The sequence below is a fragment of the Otolemur garnettii genome, unplaced genomic scaffold, assembly GCF_000181295.1.
Source record: "Otolemur garnettii isolate 467f Iridium unplaced genomic scaffold, OtoGar3 scaffold00045, whole genome shotgun sequence".
NCBI classification, from domain to species: Eukaryota; Metazoa; Chordata; class Mammalia; order Primates; family Galagidae; genus Otolemur; species Otolemur garnettii.
Window position 1 is genome coordinate 3,215,579 of NW_003852440.1, and position 10,457 is coordinate 3,226,035.

Below are 10,457 nucleotides of genomic sequence, written 5' to 3' on the forward strand. Positions count from 1 at the left end.
CAGTCCTCTGCAAGCAGCCCTGCATTTCTGTGCAGACGGCCACCAGGGAAGCAATTCATCAGATGGCTCCCAAAAGCCTGATACAATTAAGAATGTGCAATCTGGAAAAGTCCCAAGCCCTTACTGACCCAGCCCTCTGTGCAGGCTCAGCCCTGGTCCTCCAGTGTTGGAGGAGTGACCTAGAAGGATAGGGACCAGCTTGCTCCTGGTCAGTCCTCAGTGGCCATTTTGAGATTACAGAAGGAGAACAGATGGAGAAGGAACCTTAAATGAATATTCATAAAAGGAAAATCAATTACCCGCCTTCTGTGCCACCTGCCCTCTCAACTCAGCCCGCAGCTGTGAGAGGCAGGGGGGCACGTACCAAAATCCCGGGCTTCACCTCGAAGGCATTCACAGAGGCCAAGAGTCCAATGCCAAGCCTAGAATTTTGGCACACCTGACCTAAAAAAATGAAATATTTTTTATCTGTGACCTTTAAAACACGAACCAAAGCATAGAATGATGGCATGGGGTGGTGGAAAGAGCAAAGCCTTCCAAGTATGACTGATGTGGACCCAAATCCCAGTACTGACCCTTCTCAGCTCCTGCTCCTCAACTTGGATTAAACTGGTGCCCAAGCTCTGAGCCCCATTATCTCACCTGCAGTGTAGAGACCAGACACCCCACACCTACCTGGTCTGGGTAGAGGGACTAAATAAGATAAGGAATATGAAGATATGAAGTGCCCAGGCATCGTGGTAGGAAGAAAAAGATACTAGTTCCTCCAGCTCCCAAGGATGCTGTGTCATAGGGGAGAGAGCAGATTTGCAAGCATCAAAACCATTTCAACTGGCAGCCCAGTGCTGGACAATGATATGTGATTCCTAGAATCTTATTGCTCCAACCCAGGACTCTTCTAGGATCCGACACACAGTTAAAGGATTTGATAATAACATAAAATGTTTGTTGAATATTTTTCAGTTGTCATAGCTCCCTTTATTCCTATATTCGGGGCTATAACAAGGCCAAGGCTAGGGCTTGCCTAGTGCTAAAAAATGTAGCAGTCCTCAAAATTCTAAGTTGTGCTTTTTAAAGGGTTTTACAAAATAGCAGAAATTTAAAAATAATAATAACAGCAGAGATGAATGAAAGGGGAGAGTTGAGGTCTAGACAGGGTCCCCCATTAGCCCAAGGGCCTCATTCTGAGCTCAGGGATGACAGCCACACTCCAGAGTATCTCTGCCACCTTGCCCATCCCACCCCGGGCTACACTCCCAGCAGGAGGTAAAGGTTCCGTCTCTGCTGCCCCCAAGCCCTTATTCCAGCCTATGCCAGATCCCCCATCCCAACTTTCTCTCCAAGTCTTCCCAAAAGTGGGACTCTGGCTTCCTAGAATGAAAATTCCAGTTTTCAACGTAATTCCCTTCATGTGAACAGTGGCAGGGGCAGGACAGTCATGGCAGTAAAACAGGGTCCTACGCAGAAAAACTCTGAAGCACTGATGATACGCATCCAGGCTGTCTTCTTTTTTGTTCATCTTTTGCTTATTTTCCCGGTTTATATTTGTTTCTGAGTGTGTGTTTGAAAAGACAGACGGTGGAAGAATGAAAAGAAAGAATTTGTGTGATCAATCACCCCACCGGATAAACAACCTGGCCTCCTGATTTAATTGTGCAGAGAGAGAATTGAATTATTCTAATCAAGGGCTGTAGAACAGCTTTCCTTGGCCAAACCATAATAGGGAGTAAGTCACTGGATGCACCTGGGCCCCTTCCTGCCTTCCAGACAGCCAGGTGGCCTCTGCCATCACCATCCCTTCAAGTGAGGACAGATCATCAACAGCCCAGAGCCTGCTGGAAGCTGGGATTCTGCTTTCACCTCACAATCCCTCACCCTCGTCACAGAGGAGTGGGACAAAGCCTGACTCCAGGTTGCATGAAACACACCTGTCCTCTCTCCCACCCAGTCTATGACATTCACACACATCCCTGTCAATGGTTATGGTTGCCCCTCAGCTCCCTGACTCACCTAGCCCTCCATAAATAGAGAATGAAAGAGGAAAAGAGAACTTCTGACCCATTCCCACTGCCTCCTGTAGTCAGAGGGCAAAGCACACCCTCACCAGAAACCTCAAATTGTCTGAATAAGCTCAGCTCTGAAGTCACAAAGCTGCATGTTTGAGAGTGGGAGCAGAGTGCTGACTTTTCTCCCAAACCTGGAGTTATGCAGGAGTGTCAGAGAAGTCAGGGCAGCCTGAAAGAGGAGGGGGTGGGAAGGAAGAGGAATGAAAAATGCCGGAGTTCAGAAACCCTGCTGACTCTGGTTGAGCAAATCTTTCCCCAAGTTCAGGGCCCACATCCTGCCTTTTTCCAGGGGCTTTGAAAAAGAGCCCTACAGAAAAAACTAACATCCCTCCCTGCCCCTGGCTCTCTGGAAGCCCCTTTTTGTTTCGGTGGGGCATGGGGGTGGGGCAGACAGAATCCATTCTGTCCCTCTGGCTATACTGCAGTGATTTCATCATTGCTCAGGGCCGCTCCAAACTGCTGGAATAAAGCAATCCTCCTGCCTCAGGCTCCCCTGTAGCAGGGACTACAGATCTGCACCACACTCAGCTAATTTTTTCTCTCCTAAAAACAGGGTCTTGCTCTTGCTCAGGCTGGTCTCTGACTTCTGAGCTCAAAAGATCCTCCCATCTCAGTCTCCTAGATTGCTGGGATTACAGGCATGAGCCACCGCACCTGGCCTACAAGCCTCTATCTCAGCGCCCTGAGCCCACACAGCCTGGCCTCTGGACCTCACTTGTGACATAGATTTTCCACTTTTCCTACTTTCTTTCTGTGAGGTCACATGGTACCCAGACCCTTCCTAGCCTCCCACCTTTTGCTCTCAGGCCTGTATGCCTATTGGCTCTGCTCACCTGATCAGTCCTAGTCTGTCGCAGTCCCCAGCCCCACCTGTCAGAAACACCTGCTCAACCCAACTGGCTCCAACTCTTTTCACCCCTTCTCGGAGGCCTTGATGAACAGCCCCTATTCAAAGCACAGAGTGGAATCCATGAGGCCACTGAGTCATTTGTCATCACTGACCCTTGTTATTCTATAACATTTTCCTGCTGTTATTATTCTATAGAATCACTGGGGGTGCCTAAGACAAATTTTAAAAAGCAAACTAAGTCCTCATGCGTCCTGCTCCAGAGCTGCAGGGGCTTCGTGTGGCAGACAGAGCTCCTCGTGTGACCTCAGGCTCAGGCCCAGCAGTTATCAGCAGAGCCCTCCCCAGCTGGAATGTCACTGAGAGACGGAGGATTATACAAGGGCAGGATGGATGTGCCCCCAGTGGGTAAGACGCAGGTCGGCAAGTCACTCTGTCCAGCTCTAAATCTATGAGGTGTGACATCTTGGCAGATGTGGAGAGCTCTCTTATTTTCTTTTTGATAGCAACTCTGGACACATTGCAGCCTGGGTCACTCTATATATTCAGGCCCTGACAGCACCACAGAATGCCTTTCCCCACACAGTGGGGGCATTCTCCACCGCAGCCCACAGCCTGATGCTGTGACACAGCTGGCATTCAGGCCCCAGCAGGAGGGTCCCTCAACCACAGCCGAGCAAAGCACTCACTTGTCTGTCCCTAAGGTTTGGGGGAAGTAAGGACCCTGCCGTCCCTCCCTGCTGCCATGGATGGTGAACATCACACAGAGACATTCAGCTCCGCAGGCCAGGGCCTAGGAACCCCATCTTCCCCATGCCCCAGCTGTCATTCCAAGGAAAGAGACTAAGCATAAAATTTTAAATCCCTTAACCCACACACAAAACCAGGCCCAGGGATCCCTCCCAAGATAGCCTGGTTCTCTGCAGAGTGACTCCGGATGACATCTACTGTACTAAAGGTATCTAGATACCCCGAGGTGTTCTTTCCTACCGCTTGGATCCTTAACCTGTGATCGTCCATTCTCCTTTCCCAGTCCCCACAGCCAGCCTGCCTCCAGAGCTAGAATTTTCCATCCAGGGAAACTCCTGTCTGCTTCTCACTGGCCATGGCAATCTCATAACTGCTTTGGCATGCACCATTACTTCTGCCTGGATGCCCTTCTCCTGCTCCCTGCCTTTTATACAACAAGAAGTTCCCATAGCCAGGCTCAGCTGCATGGCCCTCAGGCCCCCATTCCCAAGTCTCAGTGATACCCCTCAGACTCCCCACTTTGCCAGTCCCTCTCTTAAAGGGCTTGCCACACTGTTGCACAATTATATGCTCACACGTGTCTTCCCAGGAGATTAACCTCATTGAGGGTGGACGTATTTTCCTTTTTTCATCTTTACCTTATTGGTCTCTGAGCCCCAGCCACTACAACAAGCATCTTAGATGGATCCCATGCATTGACCAAGGCCATAGTCTCTCTACTGAATTCTTCAAATCTCTCCTGAGACCAGCATCATCCAACAAGAGGCATAGTCCTTTCAGAGCAGAGAGGGAAGTCGCAGAGGGTACCCATCACCCCCCAGCTGTTTCTATGAAACCTCTCATTTTACATGAGTTTCTAGGACAGACCACAAAAAGGAATCCCTTCTAAACTGCTCTGTGAAGCCAAGTTTGGTGGCAAAACCCTTGCGTAGTACTAGGAGTGTCAACAGCATGCTAGGAGAGTCAGACGGGTAGAAATCTCCTGTGCTGCAGGAGAGCCTGCCATCCTGACCTCAAAGGGTAGAAATCTCCTGTGCTGCAGGAGGGCCTCCAATCCTGACCTCTTGTGAGTGGTGGTGACCTCATCTCTCTGGCCACCAGGCTAAGGGCCCCAGTGCTGCAGCCAGCTCCATGAGCCCTAGACCAGACCCTTTCCCCTGAGGGTCATTAGGCAGAAGCACCTCTCACACGGGACGCTGAGGATAGACAATCACAGACCAGGGCCATCTGTGAGGGACCTGCTACTTCTCAGCTATTTTTACCCTGCTGGCTTCTGTTAGCAAAACTATTCTTTACCCAAACTGGGGATACATTTCATAACCCAACAGGGCTTCAACAGATAGAAAGGGAAACAATTTGATGAAAGAATCACTTAAAATGGAAGGATCATAGCATCAAGGCCAGAGCATCTGTTAATCCATCTGAATATCACCACACTCCAGGCCCAAGGGCAGCTGGTTCTTCGTCACAGTCGTCCTGGAATTTATGGGGCTTGGCCACCTTTCAAGTACTTCTCTTGGCAGAGATGGAGTCCTAAAAGGTGGATGATCTTGACTGTATTCATAGGGAAGACAAACTGAATAAAACTTGCACCTATCCCAGCCCTCACTTTTTCCTAGACTGACCAGCCAGCACTGCCCACGGCCTCAGACCTTGCTGCCCAAATCTCTGTTGCTGTTCCCCATAACTTGCTTCTCTGGGAGGAATTGAACCAAAAAATAAGAGTAGAGTGATGAATGATTAAGCATATTTTAGATTTTTGTCTGATTTTATGCCCTCATATATAGATTTACACTAAGCAGAGATTCTTTGGCCAACTTGTAGCTGCAGAGAGATTATCAGCAAAGCAAGGAAAAGAGAACCAGAACCGTGAAGCCAGAGGGCAAATCACATCAGAAGAGGACAGCGCCTCCCCAAGGCCGTAATTTAGCCCCCAGAATTGAATTCTATGATCATCTCTATTCAGCGGTTTTGGATCCTACCATGTTGTGAAACAAGCCAATAATGCTGCAAATGGATTTCACTCTGTAGAGGAAGGGGATTCGTGTGCAAATTCGGTGTTTCTAAAACTATTAATCAGGTAGGAAGAGTCACTGTAGGCACTTTTGCCCAATAAAATCCTGCCTAAAATCCCTCCTAATAGTTTTAGATTTTAGTTTTTGGACTAGATTCAAGGACAGTTCATCCTTTCATGTAGATGAGAATGTCATACAGCAGCTCACCTTAACCGCTGTCCACTGAATCCAGAGTCACACTCAATCCTGCCACTAAATCAGGTGTGAAGCACAAGAGTGTCTAGTTGGAGAAAAAATTGAAGGAAAGGGGCCTTAAAAATAAGGAGCAATGTTACCAAGACTTGGTCTCAAAATCTTCCTGTTCTCACTCTCTTTGTCCATCACCCCACCCCCCACCCCCGTGCTCCTCTACTTACTGATATCCCACCACCTAGGAGAGTGCCAATCCCATAGATTCATAAAACCAGGGAACCCCTCACCCCTAGCCATTCCGGGAAGGTAGGAACCATGCTCTAGGCAAGACCCCCCTTCCTTGGGTCACTCATGCCTGAGTCCCGCAACCCACATCACAGAAGGAGAATCAAACAACTGAGAGCGACTGATACTTGGTCCCTGGAGGATGGAGAGGGAACAAGTGGCAAGTGTGGGGAGAGAGCTATGGCATGCTTCAGACTACAGGGATTGTGCTGAATCTTTGCACAACTGTCCATATTTCACCTAATCACTTCACATGCACAACATTATGCTGAAGCAGACCCTTCAAACTAAATAGTAAGTCCACTACCACGCCATCAACCACATTCACTCATCCTTCAATCGCAGGCTGCTTTCCACAGGCCCCTCAGCCCTCCCTTCATCTGCATTCCTGAGTACCCACACGACAGCCTGTGTACACAATGGCATATCCTTGGTCTTTACCTGGGTGACCATTGTTAAGTCCAACCATGAAGCTAAATCAAGCAGCATTACCAGGTCTTACTGTCAGAAGATCCTTGTGCCTGTATATGGGTTCAGCATAAGCTGTTATAACATAATCAAAATGAGTAAGACCCTCTTAGGCCCCCTTTCCTTCCCCAGATGCAAGTCCTCTGATGCACATCAGCACCCCCATCCTCCACCTCTGACTTGCAGATGATCAAGCATTTTCATCGCTGTGGTGGCTCTTATTAATACAGACGCGCAGATTGGCCTATTCATCAGCGCACATGAAAAATTAGACACAGAGAAGGCAAAACTTGATCAGAGGCCAGCGAGTTTGCAGGGCTTGCATTTATCCAAATTATTCTGGCATTAATACTGTGCTGCAAAGTCTACAAAAGCAAAACGCAGAACTCTGGAAATGAGCAAGGTTAAACTAAGACCCAGTGCTACAGTTACTTGTGATCACCACTCAGGCCTGAGTCTGCCTCAGGGAGAAGGAGACAGGGAGAGCAGGAGTCGGAGTGCATGAGCCAGGGAGGGGGTGCCTGTAACAGTGAGAGGAAAACTGAGGTGAGGGCTTATGCACTTGGGTTTGTGTGATCAGGCTGCTGCTGGCAGATAGAAGGATGAGCAGGATCCTGACTTCACTGCCTGGCACTCAGTCTTCCAGCAAAACAACCTGGAGTCAAACCCCAGCTCACCCCTTATAAGCTGTGAAAATTGGAGAAAGTCATTTTTCCTCTCTGGGTCTTCATCCATAAACTTGGAGATGGCACCTCTGCATTATAGGGCTATCTGCCATGACGATTAACTGTGTGGGAACGAACAATGCCTGGGATGTGATAATTGTCACACATTTGTGATCACTGTTATCGGGACTTTGGGCCTCCTTTCTGGTCACCTGACTCCTTTAGCACACTCCTAGTCTGTCCAACTTCCATTCATTCATTCATTCACTCAACAAACACCTACTGAGTGCACCTCGACCATATGCTCCTTTGCATGGCCAAGCCCAAACTCTTTCAAGGCTCAGCCACCTCCTCCATAAAGCCTTCCCGGTTATCCCCGGGGGACATGGTTCCCTCCTCCTCAATTCATATTGTCTCTTCTATATCATTTGATAGCTTTTAATTCAAATCATAGCGCGAAGCATCTTTACATTTCCCACGGCACAACCTCTCACACAGAGCACAAAGTCAACGAGTAACGTGGAGAGAATAAGGGAGGAGGAGGGGAAGGTGGCTCAGGGCTCGCACCAGAGCCTGCTTTTAAAAGGTTCATAGCAGACTATCAACACAATTCCCTGAAACAACTATTTTGTACCTATTAAGCGCAAAATAACAGAAATTTTTTTTTAAAAAAGGAAAAAGACCCACTTCCTTCACTATAGGATCTAATCATGGAGAAAAAAGGACAGCCCAGCTGCAACCCTGAACATCCGCTCCCCTATCCCTGCTCCAAGGTCAGGGGCAAGGTTGTTGATGTCACCACACCTTTCCAGAACCCAAGCACCCAACTATAACCAGAGCCCCTGAGCTCTACTGGGGTCTTCCCATCCGCCCACAGCTCCAAACCTTCTTTGCCCTCCCTAGAGCTCTGACTCTCTCAGAATCTACCATCTCATCTCACAGTTCCCCATGGCCCAGCAGTCCCCAGAGTGAATGTCCCCATTTCCCTCTATCACCCATTCTCCACCCTCCTGCCACATCAGTAGAAGGCCCCACACCAGGCACGGTGGCTCGAGCCTGTTCTCCCAGAGGTGGGGATGGGGAGAAGGAGAGGAGGGGAACTGCTTGAGGTCAGGAGTTCAAGGCTGCGGTGAGCTGTGATGGCACCACTGGCTGACAGCCTAGATGACAGAATGAAACCCTGTGTCTAAAATAAAGCAAAATTTAAAAAATAATAATAAATAGAAGACCCACTGTCTTCCCTCCAAAGCAGTGTTTCTCAACCTTCCTAATGCCGCAGTGTATTTTCATTGTTAAAAAGGGGTTGCGACCCACAGGTTGAGAACCGCTGCTCCAAACGCTCCCTTTCCCGTGCTCGGGATGCCCAGCCCAGATTCTGACTTCCCCAATAGTACTTTTTCACTCCAGCCTCTTCCCCGCTAAACCTCCATAAGTTGTTTCTCCTCCACTTTCCAGACCCTTTTCTGCTTATAGGCAACCTTGAGCAGTTTACTTAACCTCAACTATATAAAAGTAAGATAACAATAATATTCGTCTCTCAGATCACTCTTGTGAAAGGGCTTGCAAAGCAAAGGGATTAAAAAATATAGTATTGTTCCGGAGAACAGAGATCACATATTTTTATTCCTCTTTGGATCGTCTTCAATGTCCTGCAGGGGTCAGGCTGATAATAGGTGTTCAACAGAGAGGTAAACTTGAGATTGATGAGTAAGTCCCAGGAGGAATGCATCAAACCACCCACACTCATTTGACTCATCAGATTACCTCTAAATTTGGCCTCAATACCTTCTTACTCTCAATCAAGTGAAAAAATTCCTGCTGGACCTTCTCTCTCAGAACAGAGTCTCTTAGGTCCAACTGGTAACGTGACCCTACCGTGTAACAGAGTCCACCCCGAGCTCCTAACGTCTCAGATGAGAGCCGAGCGGCTGGGTGTAGCTGAGGGGCAGGAGTGTCACCTGCTTGTTAAGGACTCAGATTATGGCAGTCAGAAGCTTCACTTGTTAGGTGCCGAACACTGTTTCTACGCCACTGTAGTATGTATGTTGGTTGGTTTCCTTACGCAGGTGTATAAATATTACTTGTTGTTAGAAATAATTTGGTACGTTGGCTTGCTGGTGTTGCTTGTCTGTGAACACTGGTGCTCCAGAACCCTGGTGAGCAGATTGTCACATGTACCCAGCCACCCTGCTCCCAGCATTAAGGGACAAAAAGCCTTGCCCACCACACTCCTACCCTCTTAAACTGCCATCCTATGCCTCACTTTCCTTCCCTTCAACCCCCTGTCACAACAACCTAGAATACTCTAATGCCTGCAGCGCCCAAGACAATCATCAGTTCTGCCCCATGACCTAAGGGCCAGCGTTAGTGGCATTTCCTTCAACTTTTCCACAACAGCTCAACCTGCTAACCAGCCCCTCTTGTCTTGGTTCCCAGGTCTAGATAGCACTGCCTTGCTCCCCAGTGCTCCTAACCCTCACCCACACCTATGTCCCCGAGGTCCTTGGTCCTGAGGGCTCACTCTTGCTCTGGCTCCTGATGAGGACACACCTTGCCAGCTCAGGCCTCTTCCAGGACACGGGCTAGAATGTCACTTGAGTGTCCGGCAGCTCAATAGCTCTGCAACTGGGTAGTCATCAGCTTCCCAAACCAGCTTGTCCCGCAACTCACATTCTCAGTCACAAGTGCCAGGTCTCTGTCCTTTCCCACATCTTATAATTTCTGACTGAGCCCCTCCCCGTCCTGCGCAGGCACCACGCAGGGGAAGGGGATGCAGCCGTGAGTGGGACAAAGCCACGTCCTCATGATTGGGAAACTCAGAGGATACGCCAAAAACTACACACAAAGTGTAACATCCAGTGGTAATCAGTGCTGTACACAAACACAGCAGGCTAAAGATGGCAGGGAGGGGTGCCAACTATGATAAAGGATGTTTAATGTTTGAACCCCAATCACAATGGGCCCCTACCTGCCTGGATGAGCAGGATGACCGAACTTTTTCCATAATTCTCTTCTGCAAATACACTTAAGTAAAGTGGCACACACCTGTGAAGAGCCACAGTGCTCCCCTGAGGCCTGTCCCCACCATCGCTGCCGTCCCTGCTGTCTCCTGTCCCTTTTGTTTTGTTTTCTTTTTTTTTTTTTGCCTTGCCTCCCAAGTAGCTGGGAC